The 20,257-nt window shown below is 38.0% G+C and overlaps 1 long non-coding RNA gene across 1 annotated transcript; it reads left to right on the top strand.

The window, feature by feature from the left end:
- The first annotated feature begins 31 nt into the window (after positions 1-31).
- On the top strand, positions 32-15,435 carry LOC127480289 (uncharacterized). The gene is made up of 3 exons (XR_007907821.1): positions 32-598; positions 12,512-12,634; positions 15,390-15,435. It is a non-coding gene; the product is annotated as an uncharacterized LOC127480289 (long non-coding RNA).
- Positions 15,436-20,257: the final 4,822 nt, after the last annotated feature.

Below are 20,257 nucleotides of genomic sequence, written 5' to 3'. Positions count from 1 at the left end.
ATGAGAGCGCTGAGAGCCTCTGGGTAAGAATCAAAGGGCAAACAAATAATGTGGGTGTCATCATGGGAGACTACTATAGACCTCCCAGCCAGGACGATGATGCCAATGAATAATTCTTTGAGGAACTGAGGGACACTTCCAAGTCAAATGCCCTTGTCCTTGTAAGGAACTTCAACTTGCCAGAAATTAACTGGGTGCATCACACAACTGGTACAACCCAGGCCAGAAGATTCCTAAAAAACCTGGATGACAACTTTATGGAACAGATCCTAAGGGAGCCGACTCAGAAAGATGCCCTCCTTGATCTGCTGCATGTCAACAGAGTGGATTTTGTGAGCAAAGTGGAGATTGGTGGCCGTCTTGGCCACAGCGACCACAAAGCAATCGAGTTTAAAACTCTGTTGACAGGAGGAAAAGTGCCAGCAAAACCTCAACTCCAGACATGAGAAGAGCAGACTTCAGGCTGCTCAGGGAATTAGTAAGGTCCCCTGTGAAAATATTTTTGCAGGTGCTGGAGTCCATCAGTGCTGGTCACTTTTCAAGCATCACCTCCTAAGGACACAGGAGCAGCAATTCCCAAATGTCAGAACTCAAGCAGGTGAGGCAGAAGCCTGGCTTGACTGAACAGGGTTTTTCTCTTGGAAATAAGGCAAAAAAGGAAGGTGTATCCCCAGTGGAAACAAGGTCAGGTGACATGGGAAGAATTCAGAGATGCTGCTTACCACAGTAGGGAGAAAGTTCATGTAGCCTAAGCTCAGCTGGAATGGAAGCTACCAGAAATGTGGGGAGCAATAAAAAGAGTTTTTCAAATACATTAATGGCAATAGGCGGTATAGAAACATCAGCAGCCCGTTACATGATGAGGATGGTCACCTCACAGAGACAGAGACAAGGCAGAGGGGTTTAATGCTTTCTTTTCCTCTGTCTTCCATACAGATGAGGGACCAAGGGTGTCTCAGTGCCCTGAGATGGAGGATCATGACTGTAGAATGATCTACTCCCAGTTGACCCTCACAATGTGTGGGATCTGCTGCTCCAGCTGGATCCCTTCAAATCCATGGGGCCCAGTGGGATTCATCCCAGAATCCTCAAAGAGCTGGCTGATGTCATCACAAAACCTCTCGATTTTTGAGCAGTCTTGGGAACCTGGAAAGATCCCAGCTGACTGGAAGCTGGCAAACATTGTCCCAGTTTTCAAGAAGGGCAAGAAGGAGGACCTCAGAAACTACAGGCCTGTCAGTCTCACTTCAGTGCCTGGTAAAGTTATGGAGAAGATTATTCTGGGAGGTATTGAAAAACATCTGAAAGACAACATAGTCATTGGTCACAGCCAGCATGGATTCATGAGAGGAAAGTCCCGCTTATCAAACCCAATTTCCTTTTAGGACAAGGTAACTACCCAAGTTGAGCAGGTGAAACCAGCATATGTAATCTTTTTGGATTTCAGTAAAGATTTGATACTGTCTCTCACAGGATTCTTCTGGACAAAATGTCCAGCACACAGCTGGATAAACACATCACATGGCGGGTAAGCAATTGGCTAACAGGTCAAGCACAGAGGGTGATAGTGAATGGGGTGACATCAGACTGGCAACCTGCAACTAGTGGGGTTCCATAGGGCTCCATCTTGGGCCCTGTGCTCTTCAACATCTTCATAAATTACTGGGATGGGTGACTGGAAGGGATATTAAGCGAGTTTGAAGATGACACTGAGAGGAGATGTTGACTCCCTTGAAGGCAGGGAGGCCCTGCAGAGACACCTCGACAAATTAGAGGACCGGGCAATCACCAACCATGTGAAGTTTAACAAAGAGAAGTGCTGGATTCTGCACCTGGGATGGGGCAACCCTGGCTGTATGTACAGACTAGGGAATGAGATGCTGGAAAGCAGTGCAGTGGAAAGGGACCTGGGGGTCCTGATCAATGGCAAGTTGACTATGAGTCAGCAGTGCCCTGACAGCCAGGAGGGCCAACTATGTCTTGAGGGGCATCAGGCAAAGCATCGCCAGCCGGTCGAGGGAGAAGATTGTCCTGCTCTGCTCTGCACTGGGGCGGCCTCACCTTGAATATTGTGTGCAGTTTTGGGCACTGCAATATAAAAAAGATGTTCACCTCTTAGAGAGCGTCCAAAGGAGGGTAATGAAGATGGTGAAGGGCCTTGAGGGGAAGAAGCCATATGAGGAGCAGCTGTTCAGCCTGGAGGAGACCTCATTGCAGTTCCAACTTCCTCATGGGATGAAGAGGAGGGGCAGGCACTGATCTCTTCTCTGTGGGGACCAGTAACAGAACCTGAGGGAGTGGTCTGAAGTTGTGTCGGGGAGGTTTAGGTTGGATGTTAGAAAACGTTTTTCATCCGGGGAGTGGTTGTGCACTGGAACAGGCTCCCCAGGGAAGTGGTCACAGTACCAAGCCTGACAGGATTTGAGAAGCATTTGGATGATACTCTCAGGCAAATGGTGTGACTCCTGGGGATGGTCATGTGCAGGGTTAAGGGTTGTACTTGACGATCCTTATGGATCCCTTCAAACTCACTGTATTCTCTGATTCTGTGATACACTGATTTAGTAGCTGAAAGTAAAATTTAGACCCTACCTGAAGTGTAGCAGCTTCCTTATCATCAGCTGCAGACTGCTACTGATGCCCCATGTCAGACTGTTGTAAGCAGCATAGGTCCTGGCCCTGTTTACTGGGATGTCCCGTGGAAGTCTTCTCCTCCAATCAACTCATCATTTTGCCCATGTTCAGGGAAAGCAGACTTATCCCTCTATGCCACCATGGTAAGTGATAAGGACATTTTTCTCACACCCTTTGAGTTTGAATTGGAACTTCATCAGAAACTTCCTTGTTTGTACACACGTACAACTGAGGATGCAACACTCGCAAATCAGTCACAGACTCTGAGTGGTCTGTAAGAGCAAAATATTTTAAATAACATATATCTTTCTCTTACTGGTGCATTTTTGTGAATTGTGCTATATAACTCCAATTGCGTTGGTCACGTCTGTACAACTTTACATTTGTCATTTTGCTTAGAAAAGCAAGGAAAATACTGTGATAATATCTTAGTATTTAAATTGCACTAGTTTTAAGTGACAATTTTAGATTTTAATGATGAGCACTGTATACTAACGTAAATTTGTAGACTGTCAGGGAAAGGGTTGTTATTGCTGATAACTCATATAAATTTTGTTTCCTTAACTAATCTTTCTTCATTAATATACTTAAAATATTCAGCTGTCTTGTATGTCCTTTTGTCCAACTTTGCCACTTGTGAAGTGATACACACATATGCTTCATCACAGTTAATAGTTCAAGCTTATCAGAGGGCTTAGCTTTTTAAGGTAGTCTGAAAACATGTATGAAAGGAATCATTGCCTTCAAAATCCCTGGTATTGGCCTCAGTGATTTTTATAAGGGCTTCTGGATGCTGTATCGATACTTGCGTTTAAAATATCTTTCCACCGGAATGTACTGCAATTCTCTGTAGTAGTGAGGGATTTAAAATTCTTAGTGCTGTGCACAACACAAGCTGCAGTACTGTTTCCCTGTCCTTCAGTGTTGTTACCTCTGAAAACAATACACAGAACTAGAGAAGGACTATTGTAATACAGGAATCAGTAAAGACTCTCTGTTTGCAAACTACCAGAATGTTTGTGCTTTTAAAAATTAATTATTCATATAAAATGCATGTAATAATTGTCAAACACTGTCTGTTATTTTAAATTTAGAAGCAACTTAAGAAATTACATTATCTAAATTCATCCAAGGTTAATAAAAAATGGAAAAATTGAGAGATCTATGGGAAAATACTGTTTCTATATCTGCAGTCCTATAAATACGAAGAGGGAAAATTATACTTCTTTTTGAAAAGAATTAACTTTAGTTCTTGTCCATTCTTTTTGTGCATTTCCCCAAGATTTTCTAATATGCTTTAGTAGTTTTACTTCTAGATCTTAGTTTGGATTGATGCTCCATATGGATTAAAAAACAGATAGTAAGAGATGGATTCACATTTTCAAAATCATCAAGTGATTTGAAAGAAAAGTGCTTCACAGTGTTAAATTCCAACAATTTGATTTGGCTGTTGTTGTGGAACCCTGGTATCCAACACTGAATTTCTTCAGAGAGGAAAACTTTATCTCCACCCTCTTTTATGATGTGTGATCCAAAATGCCAATCACTGGGAATGGAATACAATTATATTCACTAATATGTCTAAAATAGAAACTCTTGCTGTCAATATATACTCATTAGTACTGAGTTGCAAATGAATTCTGGAATTGTGCTCTTATTAATTAGGTGGCAGACTAGAAAACTTCCTTGCTTCTGTTTAGCCAGATGGAGGGACAGTGGGTGTAATGACCTATGTTGGGCCTTTCCCAGGGGATTTCTTTGGTGTTTCTTGGTGTCAGTATGGGTCCATCTTCCATTTGCCATTTAAAATAAACAGCTCCAAACTTGCACAAGTGTACACACTTAAATTACATTCAGAAAAAAACATGGTAATTTTGTTTAGTTTTAAAATTAGTCATGCAATCACATTCTTAAAATTCCAGAGGGAATTGGGCACACACAGATTCAAGGTGAAATAGATTTTTTAGGAAAATGTAAGTCAGTCAGCCTTTTTTTTTCCTTATTACGTTAGTCTGCTGCGTAGTCTATCAATGTAGAGAGGTTTGGTTTGGCAACTCACTCTCATTCTGGTCTTTTACTATTTTTTTGCCTTATGAGTTGCTTAGAATTCTAAGAGGCTTCAGTGATTCAAAAATGGACTTCTGGGGGAGGGGACGAGCAGGGGAAGTTGGTGATCAGCCCGCATGAAAAGTCCCTAATTCTTTAATTGACCCAGTATATTCTAAAGAGTCATCAAGTTACTTAAATGTGTATCTTCATTAAAGGGTATGAGTAATACCATGAACTGAATGTAATTACTCATGGGCTTTAAGTTTTGCATGAATCAAGTATCATCCGGCATAGTACCCTACATGAGGAAATATTTGTTAAGATTTGCAGAAGATACTTCAGCTTTGTCAGCGTAAAAATAATTCTTTGAAAGCTCATAATTAATTTCAGATGTATAAGAAACAGAAAACAGCACCTCCAGAACAATACGTAACATCACGTTGCAGTTTTTCATGGGTACAGTTCTGTATTTGAAATTAAGTTTTTAAATCTATGGCACTTGAGTTAATTGGATAAAGACATTTTCTATTGACCTTACGCATGACTTATTTTCTACAAATAACTTTATTCGATGTGAGCTCCCAACTGGTGTTTGTTCTGCCAAGTAAAAACTAATATCAAAAGAATCAGGTGAGCACTCTCCTTTCTTACTGTGCTTCTCTTCATCTCCCACTCTGCTACTTACTGTACAGACAAATACTGACAAGTGTTATTATTTATGTGGATCTGACAAATTTCCATTTAAACGCACAAGAATATGCAATTTTTGCTCTCTACAGAAGGAAAATTGTTTGCAAAGAAAGCTGGTGAAGGATTTCAGAGGAAAAAAAGGCTTAATTTTTAATTGAACAAATTGAGAAGTATATTCAACAGCTTATTCCTAGTAGATCATTCACTTGGATTTACATTTATAAAACTTTATTATAGAAAATCATAGCAATATTTTGGATTTTGTGAGTCTAAAATCACACATGTAAGTGATGTAGTAGCTATATTGTGATACAGGACTTAAGAGTTTGCTATTGTGTAGAGACATGTTTTCTCATTCTCATATCCAGCGTCCTCAGCTTCCAAATAAGATGTATGATTTGTTTTTATTTTCTTTTGTGTGCTTGTGATCTTCTCTCTGTCCTACCCCTTTCAGGAGACATAAAGAGGTTGGCCCAATGAGTCAGTGATTTCCTTTCTCTCCTTTTGGAATAAGGAAAGGAAGGCAATGTGATTAAAATCCCTTGCAGGCCTGTGAACTATCTACCTGGAAGTAGGCGGGGTTTGAATATTTGAATTTGGAAGAGAGACAGAACTTATGACTGAAACAAGGTCATATCATGTGCTACAGAACATCTGATCTCTGCATTACGATGGCAACGGAACAAATTGCCCTTATTGACATAATACCAGTGCAACTGTTCAATATAATCCCATTTTTTACTTTGTGTGCAAATGATCAAACTATTAAGAATAAAAAAGAAATAATGTTTCAGAAGTACGCAGTGTGGCTTTAAGTGCAAAAAGATAGCAGATGAGGAGTAAGCAAGATGGTATTTTTACAAAATGTCTTTTCAAGCAGCTTTACAGGCATGGCTCAGTGAGTACCTGCCTGGGGCCAGCCACATCAACTTTGAAGTCCTCTGAAAGCTGAGGGGAGAGAGACTAGTTACTGGTTGTTGGGCACTTTCAGAATAATGTAAAAGGGTATGGCTCCCACGAGATCCATTTTTCAGATCCCTACATAGTAGGTCACTTTTTGAGACTGACCCCTCTATCATACAGAAACAGTGAATATACAAGAGCTGTCATCTATTGTGTCTGCCCATCATGTTCAAAGCAAGATAAAATAAATCTCATTCTCCCTGTTTCTTTTTAAGCTTTTTATTTCCCTTTTATTCTTTTACTTCTTTTTTTAAGAGATGTATAAAAATATGCCCTCATGAACTGTTAAGTGCCAGAGAGCATTAGACCCTTAGTGTTCTCTTTGTAAATTTTACATGCCATTTTTAATCAAAAAATGCTAATGAACCAATGAAAATATATGCAAGTTATTTAACATTTAATGATTTTTCAACATTTTTAAATACTTAACTGTGCAAGACTTTTATGAAGGCTTTAAGTCCTTAAGTGTCTGAAGGACCACTTTATCAGAATCTAGATAAATACATTAATATATTCTGCACTCTGAAGTGGGTTCAAAATAATATGTACACAGTAGATAATGGAAACATGTTGACATTCTTAAGGTTATAAACACATTTGAAGTTATCCTAATTGTAAAATTGAAGATGGTGAAGTACAATGTCCCTGAAAATCCTAGAATGCCATCTTTCTCATTTTACTAATTGCTGCAACACTTGAGATCTCAGTATGATGTTTTTTCCTCTGCACAAATGAACAAGTGGAGGCCACGGAACCTCTTTAAAAAGGCAGATGTGTTAAATAATTGATCTATAAAGAAAATTAGTACAGAGACTAGAGCACAACTATTATAACTTATCCAGGTCAGGTTTTGGTTTGTTTGAACTAGGGGTGCAACTTTGGTTTTTTTTCACCAAAAAGCACTACTATAAAATCTGTATTTCTTCTTGGCACAGTATACCCCAGTGTTGGTATCCATACATCTGTGTCCTATGCTTGATGCTGTGGAATGGCTTTGGTAGTTAAGGCTGTGTGTTCATCTTGTCCTTTTCTGCATTTTTATGCAAGGATGAGCAAGGATGAGCCTCAGTTCTCTTCAGAAATCCTAAGTGAACATTTTTCAACTTTTCTGGTAAAGAATTTTTACCTCCCTATTCTTACAAAAAAATACTCAATTTTCTTTGCTTTTTGTATACTTTTTTTACAAAGAAAAGGAACAAGAAACAATCTGCAACTTCTTCAAGAAAGTAAGGAACTGTACCCATCGCTACCTGATAATCATAGAATATCAGGTGTTAATTTTGTCTTGTCTGGCAACAAATTAACAAATAGGAAGAGGCATAAAAAAAATTTGTTTGAGAGGTAGTCATATTTCAGTTAGGAGTTCTGTATGCAACTCTTTTTTGTAAGAAGTCAAAAGCGTAGGGTTCCTCAAATCAAACTGTAGCTAGTGAACACTCTGAATGCATACACTTAGCCTCCATAGCAGTGATTGTGATAGAAATGAATTCAGATAAAGCAATCAGAATGCTTTTGGAGTAGACAGTCCAGGTGCAAAGAGGGTAGCATTGGAACTGGCCTCAGCCCTGACCATTCTGGTGTCTGTGAAACCCTCTGCCTGTTGACATCCACTACTTCAGGGTGCATAATCTCATTTGCAGCCCCAATGCTTGTTTCTCTGCTGCGTATTTTGAAACGACTTATAGAAAAATCGGTAAGGCCATTTCACTGCGTATACTCATAGCAAATTGTAAGGAGTAAGCATATACTTAAGGCTGAAGATGAAAGAAAAGTCATTAGAAACCATTGCCTTCAATTAAAATTCTTTCAGTTGAGCAGAATGAGGTCTTTAGTACCGATTCCCATGGGGACAAGCAAAAACCAAACACCCCATGTCACCTGAAAAGATATTTGGTCAGTACCAAAACCTGTATCAAGATTGTTACAGGCTTCGTGTAACTTCTCAGTGATCTCTTCTAGCACTGATTCCTTTCTCCTGTCGAAAGATAACCACAAAGTACCCTGGAATTCCATTTAAATTTCAACCATACCTTGTAGCATTTACACAGATAGGGATATCCATATTCATAGACAACTATTCAGTAAGGAACCTGGAAAGATTATGAAGTCTTTGATGTATCTGATTAGTTTCATTCTGCAAAGCAAGAAGTATTTTAATTTTTGTTGTTGCTTTTACTTAAATTTTAGAATTTCTGTTCCAGAGTTAGTTGGGGCAAGGACCTTGACAACTTGAGTACAAGGGCTTCTTCTCTTAACTCTTCAAAGGTTCCCTTAATGATAAAAGTATCAAATACAGGCCAAGTACAAGAAAATACAAGTGCAGTGATCTTACTCTTTGTCCTTGCCTGTGGGATGTCTACAATGGTGTATCTTAATGAAACACCTACCTCAATGCTCAACAGAAATTGAAAAATGTAGTTTTGCTTTGGTTTACAATTCATTGAATTATTGTTGGAAACATGGAGAACCTGATAAGACTGATCTTCCACACGCCTATTCTTATTTCTGAATAGTTTAAATGAAAGTCAAAATCTCTTTCTTAGTATCGTCAATTTAGAGAAATTATAGGAAAAAACCTTCCCAATGACTAAAGACAAGAATATTTTTAATGAAAAATCCCAAGCGAACTCACTGTTTTTGCAGTAGGAATTTTAAAAATTGGGATGGAAAATCAGCATTTTCCTGGCAAACTCTTGTATTATCTATCATGTGCACAGTTAAAACTCCAGCTAGAGATGGTAATGAATCGGCCTACTGTGATTGAAAATAGATAAAATGCTGGAAGGCTTTGTTCACAGCTGCCAGAGGACTACCCAAAAAAGTGATGATGTATGATAGTAAAGAATGGAGACACCACTTTTTGAACAGAGATTACTTAAGATTGCATTTCAGTCATTGTATCAGAAAATATGATAGGTTCATTGAGGTAACATTTTTTTCCAGTAGTAGATAGGAGAAAAATATTCAGCTTAGATATTCCTAGTGGGTTTGTAACATTTATCATATATAGGTAACATGGAGAGAATAATTGGAGGAGATAAGCATTTTGAATATTTTTTAAAGAAGATTGCATATAATTAATTACCACAGTATTGCATGCATGAAGAAACAACTCCATTAAAACTTCCTTGAAATTTGAGAGTATTTCCAAGGCTTTTCTCTTTGAAAGAAGTTATTTTTCTAGCACAGTAATCTGTGTGGAATACGGAGAAAAAGTATAAATTACACTAGAGAAGATCTTGGAGGAGGAGCTTGACTGTAATATTTTCAGTTGTGACCTCTGTAAATAATCATTGTACTATTGTACTAAAAAAATACTCGAATTTTTAAAGTCTGTATAAATGAGAATTGAATTTTTCTGCTGAGGAGATCGTGGATGTGGACTCCAAAGTCTAGAATGTGTCTCCATGTTTTCTGTTGAACCCCTTTCACCTAATGCAATGTGCTGATAGCACTAGCTGTTTATCCAATGTTTGTCTGTTACACTGCAAGTGCTTAAGATATCTGTACAAGCTCTTACAATGTCTTGTTAAGGTGCCACACTTATTGGAGCTGTGATACAACAAAACATTCTGAATGTCCTGCAGTGTCAGTGACATTCAAAGATCTGTGTCACGTGTGGACCCAAATGTATGTTGGCTGACTCAGTGAACAATCTGAGTAAAGAAAGACTGGAGAAAATGACAGATTTTTCATAGGATTTTAGAAATAGCTCAGTATAAGGCAGTTGACCACATAGCTTAGAAAGGAACTGATGGTATACAGCAGAGGGATCTAGCGAGGAGAGTGACAAGGTTAGCAGGGTAGATGTTTTCTATTGGTGAGAGGAAAAGAGAACCAATGAAGGAAGTATTAGAAGGCAGGAATTAATGGATGTATGCAAGCTAGAGATATAGCCTGGAAATAAGATGGTATTTTTACTCTGATACATTCCTACCCCACTTATAGTTTGGAAGAGATGAAGGAGTGTAGCTGGGTAGAAATATGGACCTGTCTTTCTGTGCTTTATATTCTTATGTGTCAGAGCTGAGACCTTCAATGACCCCCGGTGTGAACATCATAGCCATGCAGAGATCCTGTGGCCTCTTCGAGGACATATCTGCTCCTCAGCATATTTTTAACATACAGTTTTCCTTGAAGTGCATAGAGACATTGCTGCAGTCATCCTTGTCACACTTTCATCACATAGCCAGATTATTGCCTGGCATTAGCAGATTGACAGACTCCAGGATCCTGGGAATGTTGCCCTTTGTGAATACATAAAAATCTTCATTATTTTTCTAGCAAAATACAGGGCACTGTGAACAGAATGCAATCCAAATTCTGAATGCTGTCTCTGTGACAGTAGCATGCACATCTCAGCGTCTGGTCTGTGAGAGATGTGCCAGATTCCAGGGCTCAGTCTGGGATGTGAATGTCTGGTCCCAATCTAACCACAGAGTCCTGTGGTTCTCTATAGGTAACTCCTGGTAACTGGCTGCTCACTTAGTAAGTGTGTTCAGTAAAGCTATCTTTTGCCAAACAAACTTTTTTCGTACCTGCCCCTTGGCATTAGGGAAAATTACCACTTGGCCTGCTCTCTCCTATTCCTCTGTACTTAAGAGTATAAGGAAAAAAAGCCCTATTCTTGATTTTTCCTCTTTCTTCTGTCTTTCTTTCCTTCATAGGAATCATCTCTTCCTCTGTGCTTTCTGTTTTACCTCTGGTAAGAAACTCATGGTTAAAACCTATGCTCTTGCTTCATAACAGAACAGACCTGTGACATCTCAAAGCTGAAGTGTTTTTTTCACCATTTCTGCTTGACTCTGCTATAATGTGAAGTGTGATGAGATGAGGAGGGCAGCTGTAACTGATAAAGAAAGGTCTGCAGGAGGGTTTTGAAGGTGAGGTGCACCTCTGGATGCAAGATTGGGTCCACAGCTATTGGGCAACATAGCAGTATTGTCCAGAGTAGAAAAATCACAGGTTGTGAAGGCAGGAGGCCCTCCAGCGGGTGGAATCCTATGAGACAGAATGAGAGTGAAATGATTTTACCTGCAGCAAATTGATCCTGTAGAGTATAATTGTAGCAAGAAAAGAGCTTTGAAGGACATTTATAAGAAGAACATGGAGTAGGCAGAAGAATTAAATTTACCTCCTTACAACCTCTCTGGACTTATGAGTGTCTCCAGTGTCCAGGAACAGTGCAGAGTGGGAAGAAAAGTAATCATGAAAGCTCAGATTGGCACTTTAGTTATGACTCTAGTAGCAGTTTTGAGAATATGGATCACACTATGTCTCATCATTCATATATTGATTTCCAAAGTGTGCTCAGTGTTCACTGGCCACTGAAATTGTGATAACAATTGGAGAAGGACATTGGGATGGGCTGCATCACTTGGGATGTGGGCTTAGATATTTAGCGTGTGTTTTACTGATTATCTGGGGTAGATAGCCATGTCTCTTGAGTATTTACATCCTGACTATTTGTGGAAGCATAGGAAATGTTTAACAAAAAATTAATTAGGGTAACTTTGCTGTCTTCTTGCCACACTTTTTTCCTATAGGCTCTGATTGCATAACAGTAACTTGAATACATCAGTTACTGTTCTGTGGTACTGAGAGTGACTAGTATGAAAGGGCTTCAATGCTCTCATCTCTCAAAACAGGGTGACTGCATGAAAACTTCTACCTGAGTTTTGCTAACTTTCCAAATGCACCAGGTTATATAGAAAAGTACCAGTATATTCAACAGTTTTGTTTTCTTTAAGCAGGGATCTGGTTACTGTAGTTTGACTAATCGTCAGATTTTTACTCATTCATAGTATCTCTTCATGCATATGTTCTTTAAATATAGAAGTACATGAATTTTTATAAATAATGAGACATTCAAATATTTTATATGATTCTTTAGGCAAAATATTATAGCATTTTAAACTGAAAGATAATATGAAGTCGCATAACTTGCATAAGGCCACACAGCAAGTCATTGGCACAGCTAATTATTGGTATATTTTTCTAACTGTACTTTTTACTGTTTCTGTAATCTGCTACCTGTACAAACTTCTTACCATAGCACATTCAAGTTTGTAGGAATAATATGTTCATTCGCTAACATTTTTGCCTGCTGTAACCAGTCTGCTAAATCTGATTTTGCTTCTCTTCCGTCAAATACTCATTGCATTTCTTGTTACAGAGTCTGGCACTGGGGATATCTGGCAATCAGCTTACACATTCATTGGTTTGCATAAGGGGAGGAGACAGGACTGCACAGTGGCAGCAACTATGCAAACAACTCATTTCACTCTAGCTCCCCCAGGTAAGAGATTCTTTCAAAGGAGATCATTGAATTTACCTGTTTCATATTTCAGTCACCACTATCGGATACCCAATTGCACATAAAGCATCTGGTGTAAGCAAAACTAATTTGGATCTTCTTTTATAAAATGCAAGCTGGATTAAGGGATCAGGTAGCCTCTTTCCTTACAAGAATCACTAGAGGGAACCATACTGTGAAAAAGATAAAATAATTAGGACAGCAGAAAACAGGCAGCATGGATCTCAACTGCAAACATTCTTGTGTAAACTCAACCTATAAAATTATATTAGTTTGCTTATCAAGCAAGCTTCTTTTCAAATTTAATAGCTACCTATATTACACTGACTGTATTGACACCTGTGACTGTTATATTCTAGATGTTTTCCAGCTCTTATGAGCTTGAATTCTTATCACATAGGCAAAAAGATTAATATTCCAGTGCCAGTTTAGTGTTTGAAGTCATTCTGGGGGGAAAAGGCAACATAAAGTAGGACTAGACTTTGTCAAATGGAGTATTTAATGCTCACATTTATAGTAGAATAACATGACAAAAGTTACTAAAAGTGAAGCTGCTGGCCAAAGTCTGAATTATATTGCAAGGATTCCTAGGAACTACTGCAATCTAGATAATTAATAGAAAGCCACAAGAACATACAGAAGTGTTAGATATTTTTAAATGAATTTATACAACAGATTTTTATGTGTGATCACAAGATTCTACAGAAATCTACTGTGAATTTTTAAAAATGACATTAATGCTCTTGTATGTTGGTAGCTATGACTGAAATGACACATCATACACAGTTATTTGTGTTTAGTTTGTATGCATTTCAGAAGATTTAGGGTTTTTTTCCCCCTGCACAGTCAGAATGTACCCAGCATGTTTTCAATTTCATGTTGGTAGTAACACTGAAAAAATCAAATATATAAAGAAAATAAAATGGTTGCATTGAAAGGGCTAGTTCTTATCCCTGTGTAAATAATGTTTGTTCAAAGAAAACCATAAAATGTTTTCATCACAATCGAACAACTCAGCTCACTACTACTAAATCAGAGGTTTTGAAAAAATTTGTCCCATTATGTTTTTATATCCTTTATAGTGCTTTACACATCTGCAAAATGGGGTCTAACTTCCCATGTTTCTTAGTCCATTCCACAACTCACCAAATTTGGGAAAAGAATAAGCAAATACTAAGGATTCTCTTATCCAGCTAAGTCATATTCATTACAGAAGTGCTCCATTTTTTCTTTCTATGTGGTATACTACTTATTTCCTTTATAACTCTGCCATATCGTAATTAAACTTGTCTCAGTCTTTCTGTTATAACCCTTTACACTCAAGAGCCCTGTGGTTGACATAAAATTTACTCCAGTCAGCAAGAATACAAAATATCCTTTTAAAATACACTTCCTGTTCTTTTTGAACCTGAAACAAAATTACCATTTTCTGGAACAAATGTTAACACAGTATTACAATGGACTGTTAATCTTCCTCTTCAGCCTTCAGAAATCCCTGTAGCCTCTGTTCCCACCACTGATCTGAACTTAGAAACAGCAAAACCCCAACGGAGTGCTCTGTTTCCTTTCCCTTTCACGTAAGAGTAATTCCCTGATTTAAAATGTTCTTTTAAACATTTGATTTCTGAGTAAACATTTTGCGGTCCTCTGCGCCAATTTAGAATGGTTCTTATTTAGAAGTATTCTATAGAGTTTATAATAAATAAATAAATAAAAACAATGGAAAAGACACTTTTGTATTTGTACTTTAATTCTTGAAGAGAATAAGACATAAATGTAGCAAGGGAAGCTCGTGGGATTACCTGGGTGATAATAAAATAAAGGTATATTTCGGAACTGATTTTATACTATTCTCTGTATATTAAATGTCCAGACTCCCTCTGAGGAGGAAGAACTACATTTTTTTTGCCTGGGAAAGCTTACTAAATCTTGCAAGTGGTTTTATTGTTACGTTTGTGTAGGTCACTGGATGAAGAGGATAGAGTGAAGACAAAAGCTGTGGTAGCATCTGAATTTATTTTTATGTTTGAGATTTTTCTTCAATTATCTGAAATGTCAAGGACCTGTCCTGAGGCTAAACAGCCTCAAAACATGGATACTCTGAAGAATGTAAAGAAAATGTACTCCTGAATATTGCAATAACTTCTGTTTACCACAAGGTGGTATAAAACTGTAGCCGTCTTCAGTACCAGTAAATTCTACCAGTAAATGATCCATATTCCTAGTTTGGGTGTCATTCACATCGTGTTTTGTTGTGCTGTATCTCCTTATTATCAGTGTGGCTGTTCAGCAAAACCAGGTAGCTCCTTGAGGTACCCTGCTACCAAGTAGCAGAGAAGCAATGGCGTGTTGTAAGGTGTAGTTTTTCACACGTAACAGGCTTTGAGCAGTATAGCTTTTCCTAGTTGCCCTCTGAGAAGACTCCTCTGGAAGACCACACACAAAGAATAGGTAAAGACTTGGGTCTGGATGAGTTAATCTGGTGTAAGAAATGACTGTTGCTGAATAATGCCACTATCAGGGAGCTAAAATGTGAGACTTAATAACTGTGTTGAACATACTCCAACAGAAGATTCAGAATGCCTTTTATTTGGCTAAGTTACTTGCAAGAGAGACTTGAAAGTAAAGGTGATATAAAGGTAACAGAGTCTCTCTTAATCACCAGAAAAATTTCCCCTGAATTTGTGTAAAATGAATTTTGACTTTTTTTTACTTTTTTTTTTTTTTTCCATGTCAGAATCTGGTCCCACATCCTCTGCAGCTGCAGAAGAATTCAAACAGGCTTTTTTTTTTTTTTTTTTTTTTTTTTTTTTTTTTTTTTTTTTTTTAATGCCACCTGTCATCTACAACAGCTGTAGATAGAGTAACACACCTGTTTTGGAGCAGATAAACTAAGTGTGCTTTTGATTTGTGTCTGTCATGACAGACAGTGTGTGAGAAAAGGAGTTGCAGTGAAGCTACAAGAGTAAAAGCAGACATCAGAAGTGTGAAGATTGTGGTTACAGCACAGTGTTTTGCTGAAATGAGGTTGTATGTGGTCTTCTGTATTTCTACTATTGTACCATCTTTTGTCAAGGAAAGCTCATTCTAAACAAAAATCCCAAGTAAAAATTAGAAGCTGTATTTCGTAGGCCAAAAGTAATGAATCACATCAGAGATAGTTCTTGCTTCTTCCTTCATCTACTTTGCCATTGCTGTCATAATTGTGTAGTATTTAATATTAAGTAATTTTCTACTATGGCACACTTAAGTATTACCTGTTAGGTTGGGAATGGTTGTTTTGAGGAACGTTAGGGAGAAATCCAGCTTCAGGAACTACCCCCAAAGAGAGAGATTTCTTAATGTAAAATAAATGATAAGCAGCCCTTGTACTGAAAATTCCTGTCAGTATTTCTATTTTGCACATAGAAAAGGGACAATGATTTTTAAAAACCAAAATATTAAGAAATACTAGCAAATAAATTCTTTTACTTGTATACACAGATAGAAATTGTATTTCTACTATAACATAATCTTATGAAGTAATTTTATTAAACATGCAATACAGATCTTAATATAGGCTTTGTTAACATTCTCATCCCTATTTTAGTTTTCACAAAAATATAAAATTGGTTTACAATCTATCTTCCTAAAGAAAAAAAGGATGACTATCTGAATGTCATAGTTCAAAGGGAATAGTGCCAGAACAACCTTTCACCATTCTTTTAAAATACCTTTTTTTCCTTTTTTTAAAAAATGTCCCATTTTCATTACCATTTTCATTATTATATTCTAATATTCCTCTTTAGGCTGTAAAGTCACCCACATTTCTGGGTCCTGTAGAGTACAAAATGAACTGGCTACAAAATGGTTTTTCTGCAGAGACAGAAATCTATAATCTCAGTAAAATGTGAGAGTAACAGAAAACACATCAGGAACTTCAGGGAATGTGAAACTATGACTGGCAAGCTGTCATTAAATAAAGTCTTTAAACAAACCATGTAAAAAGGCAAAGATTTAAAGCAGTAGCTGTCACTGAAGTTATCCTAGTTCTTAGAAGCCTGGGATTAAGAAGGGACAGAAGAATGTTGTTTGATAACAAGTGCACTGCCCCATGGTAGCTGATATATCCGGCTCACCACTGAGCTAATGATGTTCTTTATTGTCATTTCTTTTCCTCAGTCATGTAGCAGGCCAGCACAGACCACAGGTAGTTTCTCTGTAGATAAATCTACAGCCATAAGCACTCAGTCTTGTTGTGTAATCTTCCTCACCTGGTACTGTATTTGTCTTTTTCTTTAAAATAAGGAAATCAAAATTTCCTTTCACTTAAACTCCTTTCAAGTAACTTGTTTCCTTGTGTTCTTTTTTTCCATGCAATACTCTTGATCTCTCCAATTGAACTTCTGATTGCCTTTCTTTCTTCTCCCAAAAGGAATAGACAAATTGACTGAGGCATGGAATGTGGAAAAGGAGGCAGAAAAAATGCAATAATTTGGTTCAGATTCTTGTCAATGCTCATAGAGCAAACCACTTTATTACATTGTCATAGTCTTCTCGAATAACTGTGGCAGTTCCTTTAATTTCTCTGTACAGTGTGAGTAATTATACTTATTTTATAGCTCAAGGATACTGTGAAGATAAATGCATTGAAAATTGATAAGTATCCTAACACTATCTCCTATAAGAGAAGCTGGATGAATTTCTGAGAAAGAGAGAGAAAAAAATGGAATTGACTCATAAATTACATTACTTTTAGAGGTTGCTATTTTGTAGTTCTATCTCAAATGCAGATGGAATATACTTTTAGGACGTCAACTGTCAAGATTCTTATGGCCTGCCTTAGCTCTTTTCTCTGTCACTGTGTTGGTTGCTGTAAATCTTATGCTTAGTGACTTACCTCTATTGACCTAAAGTGTATGGAAAGTGGAACTTATCAATCTTTACTGCTAAGACCAGCCCTCAGGGATCTCTGACCCAGGAGAACAGGGTTTATGAATGCTGGGAGGAAGGCTTTCCCTTGGTCAATGAGGATTGTGTCAGAGAACACCTAAACAAACTCGACATCCACCAGTCCATGGACCCTGATGCAATGCTGAGAGAGCTGGCAAACATCATAGCTAGGCCACTCATAATCATCTTTAAAAGGACATGGAGATCAGGAGAGGTGTCTGAGGAATGGAAGAGAGCAAATATCACCCCAGTTTCACAAAGGGCAAGAAGGAGTACCCAGAGAATTACTGGCCAGTCAACCTCACCTCAATCCCTGGAAAGGTGATGGAGTGCCTCATTCTGTAGGCCATCTCTACCCAAACTGATGACATGAAGGTAATCAGTAGTCAGCATGGATTCATTACAGGTAAACTGTGCTTGACCAACCTGGTTGCCTTCTATAATGAAACTACCTGGACGGATGAGAGGAAAGCAGTGGATATTGTCTGCCTCATCTTCAACAAGGGTTTCATCACTATCTCTCACAATATCTTAATAAGAAAACTTGGGAAATGTGGACCAGATGAGTAGACAGTGAAGTGGATTGAGAACTGGCTGAACTAGTGGGTTGTAATCAGTGGCACAGTGTCTAGCTGGAGGCCCATTACTGGTGGCGTCCCACAGGATTCTATATGGGGCCCAGTATTGTTTAACTTGTTCACCAGTGAAGGGGTAGATGCCTCCTCAGCAAGTTCACTGATGACACAAAGCTGGGAGGAGTAGCCGATACCCCAGAGGGCTGTACATCCCTTCAGTGGGACCTCAACAGATTGGAGAGATGGGCAGAGAAGAACTTTTTGAAATTCAAAAAGGGGAAATTCTGGGTCCTGCACCTGGGGAAGAATAACACCCTGTACCAGAACAGGCTGGGGGTCAACCTGATGGAAAGCAGCGCTGTGGAGAAGGACTCAGGGGTCAACAAACTGTCCGTGAGCCAGCAGTGTGTCCCTGTGGCCAAGAAGGCCAATGGTTTCCTGAGGTGTATTAGGGAAAGCATTGCCAGCAGATCCAGGGAGGTGATCTTGCCCCTCTACTTAGCCCTAGTGAGGCCTCACCTGGAGTGTTGTGTCCACTTCTGGGCTCCTCAGTATGAGACATGGAGCTCCTGGAGAGGGTCCAGTGGAGGTCTATAATGTTTAGGGGACTGAAGCATCTCTCTTATGAGGAAAGGCTGAGGCAGCTGGGCCTGTTTAGCCTGCAGAAGACTGAGAGGGAATCTCATAAATGTATGTAAGTATCCAAAGGGAGAGTGTCAAGAGGATGGAGCCAGACTCTTCTTGGTGGTCCCAACTACTAGGACAAAAGACAAGGGGCAGAAACTGATGCACAAGAAGTTCCACCTGAACATGAGGAAGAACTTCTTTACCATGTGGGTGACCAAGCACTGGAACAGGTTGTCCAGAGAGGTTGTGGAGTCTCGCTCACTGCAGATACGCAAGATCTGTCTGAACACAATCCTGTGTCATTTGCTCTAGAATGACCCTGTTTAAGCTGGAGGGTTGGACCAGATGACCCACTGTGGTCCCTTTCAATGTCACCCATTCTGTGATTCTGTTATTTTACTTTATTTTTGTTTTACTTTGGCTTAATTTGTTCTACTTTTTTGTTTGTTTGTTTTACATTAGTTTGGGGTTTTTTATACTATTTATTTTCGTTGGAGTTTTACATGGGGGTTTTAGGTTGGGGTTTTATGTTGGGGTTCTATTTTTGCTTGTTTTATTTACTTTGGTTTAGGTTTTTTTTTGTTGTTGTTTTACATTTTATGTTGGGGTTGTATACTGGGGTTTTACATTAGGATTTTACATTTTATTTGTGTTTTATTGTTTACTTTGGTTTACTTTGGATTACTTTGGTGGGTTATTGTTTTGCTTTTCTTTAGTTTATTGTATTTTGTTTTACGTTGGGGTCCTACTTTGGGGTCTTTAGTTTTTTATTTTGAGCTTATAATTTTTGTTTGAGGTTTTTGGTTTTTTATTTTGGTTTACTTTGTTAGGTTTTTTGTTTGTTTTACACTGTTTTACACTGTGGTTTGTATTTTATTTTGGTTTATTTTTGTTTACTTTGGTGTGTGTTTCTTTTTTATTCTACTTTGTTGCAGTGTTTTTGCTGTTTGATGTTGGAGTTCTACTATTTCTGTTTTTTTGCTTATTTTTGCTTAGTTTACTTTGGTTTAATTTCATGGGATTTTTTGTTTGCTTGCTTTCCTTTTTTAGTTTTTACTTTTACCTTGGTTTTTACTTTGGGGACTTAATTTGAGGTTTTAGGTTAGTTTTTTTCTTTTACTTTGTTTCACTTTATTGTTTTTTTTGAGTTATTTTATTTCTGTTTCCTTTATTTCTTATTTTACATTGGGGTCTTCTTGTTTCTTTTCTTCATTTACTTCATATTTGAAAAAAGTTTTGGTTTACTTTTTTTTTTTGATTTTCATGTTGGGATTTTATATCAGGTTTTGATATGGGGGTTTTACTTCTACCTTGTTTTTTTTTTGTTCAGTTCAGTTTACTTCAGGGTTTTTATTTTTTGTTTTACATCAGGTTTTGCATAAGGATTTAATGTTGAGGTTTTACATTGGTGTTTTACTTATTGTAGGGTTTTTTATTATTTTGTGTTGTGCTTTTTGGGTTTTTTTGTTGG

The sequence above is a fragment of the Manacus candei genome, unplaced genomic scaffold, assembly GCF_025592945.1.
Source record: "Manacus candei isolate 608988 ecotype Guabito, Panama unplaced genomic scaffold, ASM2559294v1 h1tg000072l, whole genome shotgun sequence".
NCBI classification, from domain to species: domain Eukaryota; kingdom Metazoa; phylum Chordata; class Aves; order Passeriformes; family Pipridae; genus Manacus; species Manacus candei.
Note: the sequence above shows the minus strand (reverse complement) of the source record. Positions and strands in the feature narration are given on the sequence as shown.